At 43.3% G+C, this 16,735-nt stretch overlaps 1 pseudogene; it reads left to right on the forward strand.

Moving 5' to 3' along the window:
• The first annotated feature begins 15,576 nt into the window (after nucleotides 1-15,576).
• Nucleotides 15,577-15,694, forward strand: LOC126356548 (5S ribosomal RNA; annotated as a pseudogene).
• Nucleotides 15,695-16,735: the final 1,041 nt, after the last annotated feature.

Consider the following 16,735-nt stretch of genomic DNA (forward strand, 5'->3'; position numbering starts at 1 on the left):
TTACGGGCGTAGAGAAATACCCTACGCCTTGTTTTTCAAAAATTATGTCTAATATGTCACCAAACATCTTCCTGAAATTTGGGTAACGTTTCATCTTCCAACGCGCCGTTGTCATATCAGCCTCGAAACTAATGAGATTATCTTCACTATTGTGAATGATGATATATGTCACAAACTGTCCTTACAGCCACATCACGGTGTTGTTCTTGGTAGCGGGTAAATGTTTTGTGTCCGGCCAGAGCGGGATGTCACTGCAGTGATTGGCTGGTCTGCTGCGGGTAATCAGGCCCAGCCTCCGCTGCACCCATTTCCAGTTAATGAGATGGCCGCCACAAGCGAAGCGCGACGTCAACGTGCAGTAACCACTGACAGATGGCAGGTGGCAGGGTATACAAGCATCTCGTTGGCTTTTGGGCCAAGGGTGGTAGCATTTCCAAAACGGCTAAGCTTGTAATCTGTTCGCGAGCAGCCTTGGTTAAAGTATACGGCAAAATTGTGCTATTCAGAACTGGCGTCGAGGCAACGGTGGTACACCACGGCCCACAGATGTCATGGGTGGACGGCGGCTGCGGAAAGGTGTGCGGGCAGCTGCTGAGCAACTGGCTGCCCGTATAAACCAAGTGGCTATCTCCTCAACTATCGTTCAGTGAACGTTGCTGCGTTTAGTTATCGGCCGCAGGCATCTCGTTCGTGCACACGTTCTGACAGCTGTTCATCGGCAACGAAGTATAAAATCTGGACGCCAATACCGCAAGCAGACGTCCACTGTGTGGCCTTTTCAAACGAATCAAGTTTTGTGCGTGTACGACATGAAACGCTAGAAAGGGGACACCTTGTAAAAATCGTCCTAAGGGTCCAGGCCGTTGGATGGAGCGTTATGGTCTGGGAAATGTTTTAGTAGTATTCCCTGGGTGACATCGTCATTCTGGAAAGCACAGTGGATCAACAGAGGTAAGCATCTATCCTTGGGAACACTCTCCACCTCCATATGCAGACTGTTTTTCCTTGGCACGATGGAATCTACCAGCAGGACTACGAAACGTGGCACACGGTTTGCAGTGTACCTGAGTGGTTTCAAAAGCACAGGATGAGTTTACCGTAATCCCCTGCGAGCAGACTCCCCGGATTTCGACCGAGTCGAGAAACTGTGAGACCACACCTGTCGGGCTGTTCGCGTCAGCTGTAAACTTAGTGCATCTGGACACGATGCTTGAGTTGGTATGATGAGGATTGTGACGAGAAATAAGAGCACGATAGCCACAAAAGTCATATTGTTGTTGTTGTGGTCTTCAGTCCTGAGCTCTCCATGCTACTCTATGCTGTGCAAGCTTCGCAATCTCCCAGTACCTACTGCAACCTACACCCCTCTGAATCTGCTTAGTGTATTCATTTCTTTTTCTCCCTCTACGACTTTTACCCTCCACGCTGCCCTCCAGTACTAAACTGGTGATCCCTTGATCCCTCAGAACATGTCCTAACAACCGATTCCTTCTTCTTGTCAAGTTGTGCCATAAACACTTCTCCCCAGTTCTATTCAACACCTCCTCATTAGTTATGTGATCTACCCATCTAATCTTCAGCATTCTTCTGTAGCACCACATTTCGAAAGCTTCTATTCTCTTCTTGTTCAAACTATTTATCGTCCATGTTTCACTTCCATACAAATACTTTCAGAAATAACTTCTGGATACTTAAATCTATACTCGATGTTAACAAATTTATCTTCTTCCGAAACGTTTTCCTTGCCATTGCCTGTCTACATTTTATATCCTCTCTACTTCGACCATCATCAGTTATTTTGCTCCCCAAATAGCAAAACTCTTTTACTACTTAAAGTGTTGCCCTCAGCATCATCCGAGTTAATTCGATTACATTCCATTATCCTCGCTTTGCATTTGTTGCTGTTCATCTTACATCCTCCTTTCAAGTCACTCCATTCCGTTCAGCTGCTCTTCCAGGTCGTTTACTGTCGCTGACAGAATTACAATGTCATCGGTGATCCTAAAATTTTTATTTCTTCTCCATGGCTTTTAATGCCTACTCCGAATTTTTCTTTTGTATCCTTTACTGCTTACTCAATATACAGATTGAATAACATCGGGGAGAGGCTGCAGCCCTGTCTCACTCCCTTCCCAACCGCTGCTTCCCTTTCATCTCCCTCGACTCTTATAACTGCCATCTGGTTTATGCGCAAATTGTAAATAGCCGTTTTCTCCTTGTATTTGACCCCTACCACCTTCAGAATTTGAGAGAGAGTCAACATTGTGAAAACTTTTTCTAAGTCTACTTATGTTATAAACGTAGGTTTGTCTTTTCTTAATTTATCTTCTAAGATATGTCGTAGGGGCAGTATTGGCTCGCGTTTTCGAATATTTCTACGGAATCTAAATTGATTTTCCCCGAGGTCGGCTTCTACTAGTTTTTCCATTCGTCTGTAAAGAATTCGCGTTAGTATTTTGCAGGGGTGAACTGATAGTTGGGTAATTTTCACATCTGTCAACACAAAAGTCACAGCATATGTGAATGTCCCGTCTCCCACCCTGTTACCTACAGAGCAGGGGGTGCTAGAATTCCAAATACGCTCACCAGTGATACAAATGCCTGTAACAGGAAAACTTTGGGCCATAGCCATATAACAAAGACCATAGAGCAATCGAAGAAAGTAACTTGGTCAGATGCATATTGATCTACAATGTTACTAACTTATCCTGGCCGGGTTTACACTCCAAGAGTGAAACATGGCGGGCGTTTGGTGATGATTTGGGCAGCTCTGTCATTGTAATCCGTGGAACTCATGATTAGTCTGGAATGTTGCCTTACTGCTAAGTTTTATGCGGCCATTTCGAGTGATCAGTTTTATCCAATGGTACAGTGGTGATGTTCTGTTCCAAGACGACTGGCCCTCTTTCCACACAGCATGCACCTTCCACGAGTGGTTTTGTGTACAAGATGATGAATTGTCGCCTCTCTCTTAGCCACCACAGTCAACAGATCTCAATATTATTGAGCCTTTATGGTCTGATTTGTAGAAAAGTTTGCGTAAGCAGTACCCACCTTCAATATTGTTATCTGAACTTATCACTATTTTGCGTGATGATATGTTTCCCTTAAAAATCGTGTATTTATCCATACCGAGACAACTAGTGCCCAACCACAAACAGCTTACGAAAGTCCGAACGTATGGTTTAGGTGCCAAGGTATTTGAGTGACTCGAAGACACCTTAAGTAATAGAACCCTGTACATTGTCCTCGACGGCGAGTGTTCATCAGAGATAAGGGTATCGTCAGGAGTATCTGAGGAAAGTGTGGTAAGACCGTTATTATTCTCCACAGACATAAATGATCCGACGGAGACGTTAGCAGCAATCTAAGCCTATTTGCTGATGACGCTGTGGTGTAGTGGAAGGTGCCCCAGTTAAGTGACTGTAGCAGTATACAAGATAAAATTCCTAGTTGGTCCGATGAATGGCAGTTCGCTCTAACTATAGAAAAATATAAGTCAATGCTAATGTGTAGGAAAATCAAGTTTGTAACGTTCGAATACAACATTAGTAGTGTGCTGTTAGACAGTCACATCTAGGCCTAACGTTGCAAAGTGACGTGTAATGGCATGGAGACATTGGGTTGGTAGTACGGAAGGCATATGTTCGACTTTGTTAATTTGAAAGGATTTTGGGCTGGCCGAAGTGGCCGTGCGGTTCTAGGCGCTGCAGTGTGGAACCGCAAGACCGCTACGGTCGCAGGCTCGAATCCTGCCTCGGGCATGGATGTGTGTGGTGCCTTTAGGTTAGTTAGGTTTAACTAGTTCTAAGTTCTAGGGGACTAATGACCTCAGAAGTTGAGTCCAATAGTGCTCAGAGCCATTTGAAAGGATTTTGGGAAAGTGTAGCTCATCTTAAAAGAAGAATGCGTGTAGACTGCTAATGCGACCTATTCTTGAGCACTGTTCTAGTATTTGGGATGACCATCAGGTCGATCGAACTAAAGGAAGACTTCGAAGCAATTTAGAGGCGTGCTCCTAGACTTGTTACCGGTAGGTTCGATTAGCACGCAAGTACTATAGAGATGCTTCTTGAAATCGAATCGGAAACTCTGAAGATAGGAAGATACTCTTTTCGCCAGGCATTGTTGGCGAAATTTTGAGACTTGGCATTTGAAGACAATGTACAACGTTTCTACTACGGCCAACATACTCTTCGCGTTAAGGGCTGAGAATATAAGATGCAAGAAATTGGGATACATACGGAAGTTTTCAGACAGTCGTTTTTCCCTCGGTCTGGTTGCGACTGGTGCACGAAAGGCTGCTGCTAGTAGTGTTACGTGGTATCCAATGATTACAATGGGTCTGCGCACTATTGGACTTAACATCTATGGTCATCAGACCCATAGAACTTAGAACTACTTAAACCTAACTAACCTAAGGACATCACACAACAGCCAGTCATCACGAGGTTTACGTGGTATCCCGCACCATGCACCTTAAGGCGGCTTGCGTAGTATGTATTTACATGCATATACAGGGTGGTCCATTGATCGTGACCGGGCCAAATATCTCACGAAATAAGCGTCAAACGAAGAAACTACAAAGAACGAAACTTGCCTAGCTTGAAGGGGGAAACCAGATGGCGCTATGGTTTGCCAGCTAGATGGCGCTGCCATAGCTCCAACGGATATAATCTGCGTTTATTAAAATAGGAACCAACATTTTTATTACATATTCGGGTAGTACGTAAAGAAATATCAATGTTTTAGTGGGACCACTGTTTTCGCTTTGTGATAGACGACGCTGTAATAGTCACAAACATATGGCTCACCATTTTAGACGAACAGTTGGTAACAGGTAGGTTTTTAAATTAAAATACAGAAAGTAGGTACGTTTGACCACTTTATTTCGGTTGTTCCAATGTGATACATGTACCTTTGTGAACTTATCATTTCTGAGAAAGTATGCTGGTACAGCGTGATTACCTGTAAATACCACGTTAATGCAATAAATTCTCAAAATGATGTTCGTCAACGTCAATGAATTTGGCAATAAGTGTAATGACGTGCCTCTCAACAGCGAGTAGCTCGCCCCCCGTAATATTCGCACATGAAATGACAATGCGCTGACGCAGGTTGTCAGGTGTTGTCGGTGGATCACGATAGCAAACATCCTTCAACTTTCCCCACAGAAAAGAATCCGGGAACGTCAGATCTGGTGAACGTGCGGGCCATGGTATGGTGCTTCAACGACGAGTCCACCTGTCATAAAATGTGCTATTCAATACCGATTCAACCGCACCCGAGCTATGTCCCGGACATCCATCATGTTGGAAGTACATCGCCATTCTCTCATGCACTGAAACATTTTGTAGTAACATCGGTAGAGCATTACGTAGGAAATCAGCATACATTGCACCATTTAGATTGCTATCGATAAAAGGGGGGCCAATTATCATTCCTCCCATAATGTCGCACCATACATTAACCGGCCATGGTCACTAATGTTCCACTTTTAGCAGCCATCGTGGATTTTCCGTTGCCCAATAGTGCATATTATGTCGGTTCACCTTACCTCTGTTGGTGAATGACGCTTCGTCGCTAAACAGAACGCGTGCAAAAAATCTGTCGTCGTCCCGTAATTTCTATTGTGCCCACTGGCAGAACGGTGCACGGGAACTGGTGCATATAAATATGGTATGGGTGCAATCGATGTTCTACATCTACATCTACATTTGTACTCCGCAAGCCACCCAACGGTGTGTGGCGGAGGGCACTTTACGTGCCACTGTCATTACCTCCCTTTCCTGATCCAGTCGCATATGGTTCGCGGGAAGAACAACTGTCTGAAAGCCTCCGTGCGCGCTCTAATCTCTCTAATTTTACATTCGTGATCTCCTCGGGAGGTATAAGTAGGGGGGAAACAATATATTCCATACCACATCCAGAAACGCACCCTTTCGAAACCTGGCGAGCAAGCTACACCGAGATGCAGAGCGCCTCTCTTGCGGAGTCTGCCACTTGAGTTTGTTAAACATCTGCGTAACGCTATCACGGTTACCAAATAACCCTGTGACGAAACGCGCCGCTCTTCTTTGGATCTCCTCTATCTCCTCCGTCAACCCGATCTGGTACGGATCCCACACTGATGAGCAATACTCAAGTATAGGTCGAACGAGTGCTTTGTAAGCCACCTCCTTTGTTGATGGACTACATTTTCTAAGGACTCTCCCAATGAATCTCAACCTGGTACCCACCTTACAACAATTAATTTTATATGGTCATTCCACTTCAAATCGTTCCGCACGCATACTTCCAGATATTTTACAGAAGTAACTGCTACCAGTGTTTGTTCCGCTATCATATAATCATACAATAAAGGATCCTTCTTTCTATGTATTAGCAATACATTGAAATTTGTGTCCGTTAAGTGTCAGTTGCCACTCCCTGCACCAAGTGCCTATCCGCTGCAGATCTTTCTGCATTTCACTACAATTTTCTAATGCTGCAACTTCTCTGTATACTACAGCATCATCCGCGAAAAGCCGCATGGAACTTCCGACACTATCTACTAGGTCGTTTATATATATTGTGAAAAGCAATGGTGGCATAACACTCCCCTGTGGCACGCCAGAGGTTACTGTAACGTCTGTAGACGTCTCTCCATTGATAACAACATGCTGTGTTCTGTTTGCTAAAAACTCTTCAATCCAGCCACACAGCTGGTCTGATGTTCCGTTGGCTCTTACTTTGTTTATCAGGCGACAGTGAGGAACTGTATCGAACGCCTTCCGAAAGTCAAGAAAAATAACATCTACCTGGGAGCCTGTATATAATATTTTCTGGGTCTCATGAACAAATAAAGCGAGTTGAGTCTCACACGATCGCTGATCCATTTTGATTCCTACAGAGTAGATTCTGGGTTTCCAAAAACGACATGATACTCGAGCAAAACTCATGTTATAAACTTCTACAACAGATCGACGTCAGAGATATAGGTCTTTGTTTTGCGCATCTGCTAGACGACCCTTCTGGAAGACTGGGACTACCTCTGCTCTTTTCCAATCATTTGGAACCTTCTGTTCCTCTAGAGACTTGCGGTACACGGCTGTTAGAAGGGGGGCAAGTTCTTTTGCGTACTCTGTGTAGAATCGAATTGGTATCCCGTCAGGTCCAGTGGACTTTCCTCTGTTGAGTGATACCAGTTGCTTTTCTATTCCTTGGACACTTATTTCGATGTCAGCCAGTTTTTCATTTGTGCGAGGATATAGAGAAGGAACTGCAATGCGGTCTTCCTCTGTGAAAGAGCTTTGGAAAAAGGTGTTTAGTATTTCAGCTTTATGCGTGTCATCCTCTGTCTCAATGCCATCATCATCCCGGAATGTCTGGATACTGATTTGACGTATGACCAGAACTTCCTAGGATTTTCTGTCATGTCGGTACATAGAATTTTACTTTCGAATTCACTGAACGCTTCACGCATAGCCTTCCTTATGCCAACTTTGACATCGTTTAGCTTCTCAACACCGACGTTTTTGAGATGGTCGATTCTCGCGCAGTTTGTCTGTTACTGATGTGAGGATTAGCCGCGACAGCAGCTAAAACACCTACTTGGGCATCATCATTTGTTGCTGGTCGTGGTTGACGTTTCACATATGGCTGAACACTTCCTGTTTCCTTAAATAACGTAACTATCCAGCGAACTGTCCGGACACTTGGATGATGTCCAGGATACCGAGCTGCATACATGGCACACACCCGTTGGGATTTTGATCACAATAGCCATATATCAACACGACCTTTTCCGCAATTAGTAAACGGTCCATTTTAACACGGGTAGCCAGCCGCAGTGGCCGAGCGGTTCTAGGTGCTCAAGTCTGGAACCGCGCGACCGCTACCGTCGCAGCTTCGATTCCTCAATCGCCATGGAAGTATGTGAGGTCCTTAGGTTAGTTAGGTTTAAGTAGTTCTAAGTTCTAGGGGACTGATGATCTCAGATGTTACGTCCCATAGTGCTCAGAGCCATTTGAACCATTAAGACGGGTAATATATCACCAAGCAAATACCGTCCGCTTTGGCGGAATGGTCTACATCTACATTTATACTCCACACGCCACCCAACGGTGTCTGGCGGAGGGCACTTTACCTGCCACTGTCATTACCTCCCTTTCCTGTTCCAATCGCGTATGGTTCGCGGGAAGAACGACTGCCGGAAAGCATCCGTGAGGGCTCGAATCTCTCTAATTTTACATTCGTGATCTCCTCGGGAGGTATAAGTAGGGGGAAGCAATATATTCGATACCTCATCCAGAAACGCAGCCTCTCGAAACCTGGACAGCAAGCTACACCGCGATGCAGAGCACCTCTCTTGCAGAGTCTGCCACTTGAGTTTGCTAAACATCTCCGTAACGCTATCACTCTTACCAAATAACCCTGTGACGAAACGCGCCGCTCTTCTTTGGATCTTCTCTATCTCCTCCGTCAACCCGACTTGGTACGGATCCCACACCGATGAGCAATACTCAAGTATAGGTCGAATGAGTGTTTTGTAAGCAACCTCCTTTGCTGATGTACCACATTTTCTAAGGACTCTCCCAATGAATGTCAACCTGGCGCCCTCCTTACAACAATTAACATTTATGTGATCATTCCACTTCAAATCGTTCCACACGCATACTCCCAGATATTTTACAAAGTAACTGCTACCAGTGTTTGTTCCGCTATCATATAATCATACCATAAAGGATCATTCTTTCTATGTATTCGCAATACATTACATTTGGTTATGTTGCCACTCCCTGCACCAACTGCCTATCAGCTGCAGATCTTACTGCATTTTGCTGCAATTTTCTAATGTTGCAATTTCTCTGTAAGCATCATCCTCGCAAACCTCAAGGAACTTCCGACACTATCTACTAGGTCATTTATATATATTACGTGATATGTTACGTGATACCACGCACTTACACGTTTGTGACTATTTCAGCGTCATTTATCACGAAGCGAAAAAAGTGGTCCAACCAAAACATTCATATTTCTTTACGTGCTACACGAATATGTAATAAAAAATGGGGATTACTATTTAAAAGAAACGTAGTTGACATCCGTTTGACCTATGGCAGCGCCATCTAGCGGGCCAACCATACCGTCATCTGGTTTCCCCTTCAAGCTAGACGAGTTTCGTTCTTTGCAGTTTTTTCGTTTGATGCTTATTTCGTGAGATATTTGGCCCGGTCACTTTCATTGGACCACCCTGGATAGGAATAGAAGCTGTTTTGAATGCCTACGCCATATTAGGCATGGCAATGTGTTGTGTGTTTTTGCTGCCCCCATATTTTTCTCCACCCACGGTAGAGTAGCTACCGTGTGGCGAACAGCTGCTACGACAGACGTCTACCACGTCACGTTCCCTGCCCGTGACACACACATTCTCGTCACGTGCGTGGCCTGCGCTTCCACATGTCTAGTCCACAATAGCGGGCCGCCACTGTTCCACAGGGCACGAATAATTCACCGTGTTCGGTCTCGCAGCGAGTGAATGGCGGCGCGCCCAGAACACTGCGCAGTACATTATTCAAATATTATCGCACAATTCAAATTAATTTGCTCTCTGTCAATGAGCACAATGAACTGTAACATTGAATGTATCTACAGCACGGCGATTACGTCGTAAAATATTGTCAGTGAATGCAACAGACCAAAAATCAAACAACTGACTTTAGAAATTAACATAGGCTTCACATTTGCTCTACTGCTCTCGTTTACTTGCAGATAATTGTGTTACTGTTCTATATGCGTCAGTTCAATTTCCGTAAAACGCTGCTAGGCTTTAAGCGTCGTCATTTTGTAGGATGTACTAACAATTCTGCCAACATTGCAGGTGACCTTCTACAGGGTATGCAATACTATTAGGGCAACGCAAAGAAAAGCACATCGAAGCAGATATTTGAATGGGATGAAAATCGGTAGATGATATTTACTTGTGCAGACAAACAAGTGATTAAAATTTCTGAAAAAATGGATGGCTCATCCAAGAGATATAGCTTCACAAAATGAGCAAGTTGGTCCACCTCTTTCTGTCCCTTATGCGAGCAATTATTCGGCTTTGCATGACTGATAGAGTAGTTGGACGTCCTTCTGAGGGATACCGTGCCACATTCAGTCAGATCGTCACGTCAGAAGGTCACAATCCCGTGCTGGTTCTAGAGCTCCGAATATTCCCAATCGGTGACAAATCCGGTGACCTTACTGGCCAAGGAACGGGTTCAAAAGCACGAAGACAAAATGTCCAAATGTGTGTAAATTCCTAAGGGACCGAACTGGTCATTGGTTCCTAGACACTACTTAATCTGACTTAAACTAACTTATGGTAAGAACACATGCCAGAGGGAGGATTTTATATTTTGGAAGAGGAATAGTGACTTTCATGTACCCATTAAAAAGACGCCATACCGACTCTGTTAAATACCTGCGGGATACAGCCTCTTGACGGCGCTACATGTGTTTCCCTAAAGATTTTTTTACTTCTTTCTCTCGTATTTCTATTAAAGAATATCTTCTGTTACTGACGGTTTCTTCGGAGCTACCTCTCTTGTACCTGTTACATTGTCCATCATCTGTGAATGCCCCATTGACAGATGTCGACTGCTACTCTCGTGTTCCTTATCGCGGTATCCACATCCTTTAGCGAACTTCAAAAGCGTCTCATCATTCGTCAGTGCTTCAGTGTCAGACTTCCATCCTCACTGGTTCTTTCTTACGATTCTCTTTAACTTCAGTCTACTCGTCATCATTACTAAGTTCTGATGGATCTATATTTGCTTCTGGATACGCTTCACAATCCACTATCTTATTTCGGAATCTCTATCTGGCCATGATGTAATCCAGCTGGTATCTTCCAATGTCTCCTCTTGTTATTCTTGAACAGAACATTCGATGTTAACTCATTTTCTCCTTTGCTTTTTGGTGAAAGAATATAATCATAAATGGAAAGCACAATATTGTCTATCCTCTGCAGAATTAATTTATTTAATAAGCTCATCTTTTGCCTACAGTGCCATCTTACCCATCGTTGTCAAGAAAGTCAAAATATTTGTAACAACATCGGGAAAGTTGCTACTCATCTAGACTCAGACACAAATATACAGTAAACGTCATCTTTGACAGGGCAGCAGTAATGCAATTAAAAAGGTATATTACTAGACGATAAATGATCGCAGTTCATGAATACCTACCAGACGTAATACAAGCTATTCTTTAGTAATCTTGTCAAATACTGATTTTATTTTATTGGGAATGTTAATTGAATGTAAACGGTTATATAGACGCTGTTTTTAGATTTTAGTGTTAGGGTTTTTTCTAGTTTACCCCATTTACATTTATTTATTTTTCAATTTTTATCTCTTTAATTGCCTTATCACCACACTCTGAAAGATTATATATACTGTGTCTTTGTGCCTCAGTATGGATGAGTATATTCCAATATTGTTTACACATATTGCTACTTCTTTGATGATGGTAGTGAATTATAGTCTGATGATGGCCTTGTAATCCGATAGTCGGTTAACTAAATAAATTAATCCTGTAGAACATACACAGCATTCTGCGTTTTATTTATTCTGAGTATTCGTTAATACTGTCTGAAATTTATTGCTCAACTCAATTAGTCTTTCTCCTTTCTCATCCCTGCTACCAAGCCGATATTCTTCCATAAGTCTCTCTTCTGCTCCTTATCCCACAACCGCGTTCCCGTCGCCCACGATTATTAGATTTTCATCTCCTTCTACTTATTGTATTGCCCGTTGAATATCCTCATATACATTACCTGTGGTTTCAATTATGAATGCGATGTCGGCCTGTATACATACACTATTGTTGTTTGGTTGGTTAGCTGTCGATTCTCATGAGAGTAATCCTATCATGAACTGTTCAGAGTAGCTCAGTCTCTACCCCACATTCCTATTTACAACGAATTCCGTCGCTGTTATTGCATTTTCTGCTGTTGTCGATATTATCCTATGTTCATCTGACCAGCAATTCTTATCTCCTTTGCACTTCACTGATATCAACTGTGTCTAGATTGAGCTTTTGGTTTTCCCTTTTTAGATTTTATAGCTTTCCTACTACGATCAAACTTGTGACATTCCATGCTTTGACATTTAGGATGTTATCCATTCGTTGGTTATTCCATTCTTTTCTCATGACCATCTCCCCCTTGGCAGTCGCCTCCTGGAAATACGAAAGAAGGACTAATCCAAAACCTTTTGCTGATGAAGAGATCATTTTGATACTTTTTCAATTTTAGGATTATGTGTCTTGAAAGAAAATTGTTACAGCCAGGTTCGGGTTTAAAAATATTTTTTATAACCAGTTTCGACAGGCAATACTGTCATCTCCAAGCCTTCACAATCTTTTTTGATTGTACATTATGTTCGATTGTGATTTCACTATTCATACTACGTTAACATTTTAGTGGCTATAAATAATTTCTTTAAAGTTTATAAAGGTCGCTACTCCTCATTTCTCATTATGAGAAACCTGAGTCATGAAGCGTTTTTAACATATTGCTTCCCATTGCCTTCTACACCGTCATGCCATTGACTGTTGCTGATTCTTCCCTCTTGTAGAGAGTGTCATAAGAAACCTCTATCTACTGCTCCACCCTCTTTGATGAGGGGGAATATGGATGGCTGACTCACCATTTTTAGCCAGAAACTCCAGTGCTACACCGCTGGTGCTTGAAGCTGTTTTGTATAAGGCAGTGAAATTCCTTAATCGGAGTTTGACAGGTAAAAACTGGTATGGTTAGTGGGATGGCCAGAAATTGTACTGACACACACACACACACACACACACACACCTGTAGCGCTCACAAGAATTTATACACATAGATTATATTTTGTGTGTGGGAGAATGGTCATCTTTGTTCAGAAAAACATTAAAATAGTGGCAGTCCCTCAGTTCTGATGAAAGTGTTTAGAAAGTTTCCCTTGATTATCAAGTGAATTCTAGAACTGGAAGCCTCTCCCAAATATTTTCAGTTTGGGTTCCCTCTGCGCCACTACTAGCCTGCTAGAACATTTAGCTGAAAAGAACTGCAGCTGTGTAGTGGCGTGGCTGTCAAACATTCCTCTCTACTGCTTGAACTAGAGACTGAAACGTGCAAAACAGAGGTCAGACGTACGATAGTCTGTACTGTATAAGAGACACTTGTGAGACATCAGGTATTGTAAACAGCGAATGTTGATACTTCTTTAACACACAATCTGTTTTTAGGTTTTAGTGAAGTATTTCAAAAATAGTTCGAATCCCCGGTTCAGAGGAAGATTTTTGGGAGGTTTCCTTCAGTTGTAAGACAAATGACAACTGAGAAACCCTCTGCTCTGCTACCATTTTGCTTTGTATTCGGAGAAAAGAAGCTTTCTAACGGACCTAATGTATTACAGCCCGCTCGATCCGTTGGAAAAAGGACACACTCACATACTTAGTCAGACACACAGACACTGTTTGACTGATCCTTAGCAGCCCAATCTACTCTCAAAAGTAAGGTGTGAAAGACCTGAAAATAAATAAAACTATTTTGTGTAGGTGGTTCTTTATAGCTTCTCGGTATTTAGGGAAGCAGGAGATGGCAATTGGGAACTCGGCGACTCGTTTCGATAGCATAGTCATCATCTGATCGAGCTGTGACGCTTCCCCTAAATTAACCCCACATGACATCACTGCCGAGGACGTGAGAGTACGATTGGTTGTAATAATTCACGTGAGGTTTTATGGGTGGACGTAGTCACTTTAGGCAAAAGTCCCAAAATTATAATTTGGGCTCACCTCTGATCTTCATTTGGTGTCCCATTCACAGTGGGAACATAGTCGTCGATGGTTCCTCAATCAGTCACCTATCACACTACACTGGTCGCTACGAGGACACTTACTAGATAGATGTTGGTCCTGATTTTTAAGTAATAATTTTGGAATATCCCAGCATAATGTAACATGAATAAATTCTGCACAGTGGTACTGATGAAGAATTTCACACAAGTAAGTGACAATCTCCTACAAAATCGTACAGTGCTCTCACACAAAATAAGAATACACCTTCTTATGTTGAGACATCTCTCTAAGTAGGGGAGCAAATTTAATCCAAGTGCAGCCTGCATTGTTGCCAGATTTATTCTAGATGGCCACTTTTCTTGGATGATCTCCCCACCTCCTCTTCCTGGGGTGTAGACTTGGCAATATCACAATTAATTGAGATGCAAATTAATTACTTTTATATGCGAATTAATTAGATAAATAATGCAAATTAATTAAATTCAAAATGGTGAGGATTTAAAAAATAGTAGGAAATTCAAAAACGATGTGAATTTCAAATGTTGGAGTCCTTATGCACAATACTGCCAGCAGAGGGCGCTGTTGGAATCCCACACTCGCCCACTTCCCCTCTCTGCTTCCCACATACCCATAGTGTATCGAACAGAACAAAGACTTAGTCTGTGCTGACCAGAGTGGATGGACGTACGATTTTACTTTATTGTATGTAAGATGTGTCCAATGTATGAGATGTTGGCGTCAGACAATGAGGAGCTTAACGGTTATGTTAGCGGAAACCATGCAGGTGAGGACTCCACCCATGGATCCCTGCATAGTGCTTGAAAAGTGCAGATATTTGATGAGCATAAGAAGAAGAAAACTTTTCATCAAATAACGATGACGCAATGGGATGGACTGAAGTTACATTTCGCAACTCATGCTGATAGCTGCTTGTGCTGGAAACGTCGACCTTTCACGAAAATTGCAGTCAGTCTTCCGAAGCACAAGAGGCGAGATGCTCATCTGCACCTGTGCAGTCATCTTCTACAGACTGTCTTCAGCTGAAAAGATGTTGATGACATGCGGGGAGTATTTTATTAAGCGTACTGTATGTAAGCACACAACTGAGGACTGTGTGCATAGCCCCCTTCATGAGAATTGGGAAGCAAAGATAACAGATGAGTGTAAGTACAGTACTTTTGAGCAAACAATGATGAGGCATTGTGATGGGTTGAAGATGCATTTCGCAACTCAAGTCGATAGATTCTTGTGCTGGAAAAGTCTACCTTTTATGAAATGTCCTACCAATACATCCAAGAGGTGAATAGGTTTTCCTCACCAACACTCTCTGACCGAATGAGCTAGTTCACAAAACTGTCACAGAGAGTGCTTTAAGTGGTATTAGCACCCCCACCACTTCTCTCAGGAAACAAATGTAATACAGTATTCCCGCTCCCAACCTGAAAATTGACAGGAGTTAATAGGGATGCAGGAACACTACAACTGGTCTCACGATCATGACGATACGTGCGATATAAGGGGAACACGATAACACATCAGCCTCAGTCAGTAGAGTAGTAGTCATGAAGTCAACAGCAGAAGAAGCAGCAGCAGCCAAGATCGTCCAGCACCTACCAGCACAGGATACAAAGAAGGGAAGAGTAAGTTCTCATTACGTGTCTTTACTACTATTACCGCATAAAGTGGTTGCTTGTCAGTTCCCTTCTTGTTTAACTCCATGCCTTTATTTGTGGACAGTTAATGTTTCTTTTTCTTCTTTCTTCAGCCAACGGCCTTGCCGCAGTGGGTACACCGGTTCCCGTGAGATCACCGAAGTTAAGCGCTGTCGGGCGTGGTCGGCACTTGGATGGGTGACCATCCGGGCCGCCACGTGCTGTTGCCATTTTTCTGGATGCACTCAGCCTCGTGATGCCAACTGAGGTACTCGACCGAACAGTAGCGGCTCCGGTGAAAGAAAACCATCATAACGACCGGGAGAGCGGTGTGCTAACCACACGCCCCTCCTATCTGTATTCTCATCTGAGAATGACACGGCGGTCGGATGGTCCCGATGGGCCACTTGTGGCCTGAAGACGGCGTGCTGTGCTTCTTTGTTCAGCAGGTTCCTGTGTTTATGGGCCAGCGATGATCTCCAGCATGTCTGGACCGGCAGCAACCACAAGCAAGTCTGGGCTAGCAGTGACCTCCAGCCTGTCGGAACCAGCAGCAATCTCGCACCTGTCGGGATTGGCAGGACTGTGGGAGCATGTGATGCACTTGGCCGGCATGTTCGATCAGGACAACGAGCTGCTGTTATGTACCCCACTCATCGATTTAGACACTCATCGTGCCCCTGACTCTCTGAAGAAGTTTTCTGGGGGTCCAACACCAAACAGTGCAGGTCACTGGACTCAGACACATGCGCCATCTCGAAACATTCCCATGGTCTGCAAGAACAGGGTGTAGATGTAATGGGGGAGAAGCTGCTGATTCCTCTCAGAGATTTAAAGCAATTCAATTCAACTTATAATTTAACAACTAGCGCTTTAAACCGTTTAAATATCAGTATAGAAGCATCAGTGGACACTGAGTGGCATACTGTATTAGAGACTGTAATGCACCGAGAGCTATTAAATTGCAGTTTATGAATTCTAATGCAGAACCCTATATAAATCAACATATGCCCACAGAGCACAGCCCATTCAGTACTTCTCCAGTTATTCGTTGTGTGGGTCTAATGTTATCGATAACATTGCTGTAAGACGACACTGTACTAATGTTTACATAAGATGATCAGCCCATTTCTTTAAACCACTCCCTGTGCTACCCACCAAGGTTGAAAGACTGAACAGTTGGATGTCTTATGTATAAACTGTATGTGAAGACATTGTGAACTATCTCTGTACATACTTCATTTAGCATGCACATAGAGGATTTAGAACAC

The sequence above is a fragment of the Schistocerca gregaria genome, chromosome 3 (genome assembly GCF_023897955.1).
Source record: "Schistocerca gregaria isolate iqSchGreg1 chromosome 3, iqSchGreg1.2, whole genome shotgun sequence".
Classification (NCBI taxonomy): Eukaryota; Metazoa; Arthropoda; class Insecta; order Orthoptera; family Acrididae; genus Schistocerca; species Schistocerca gregaria.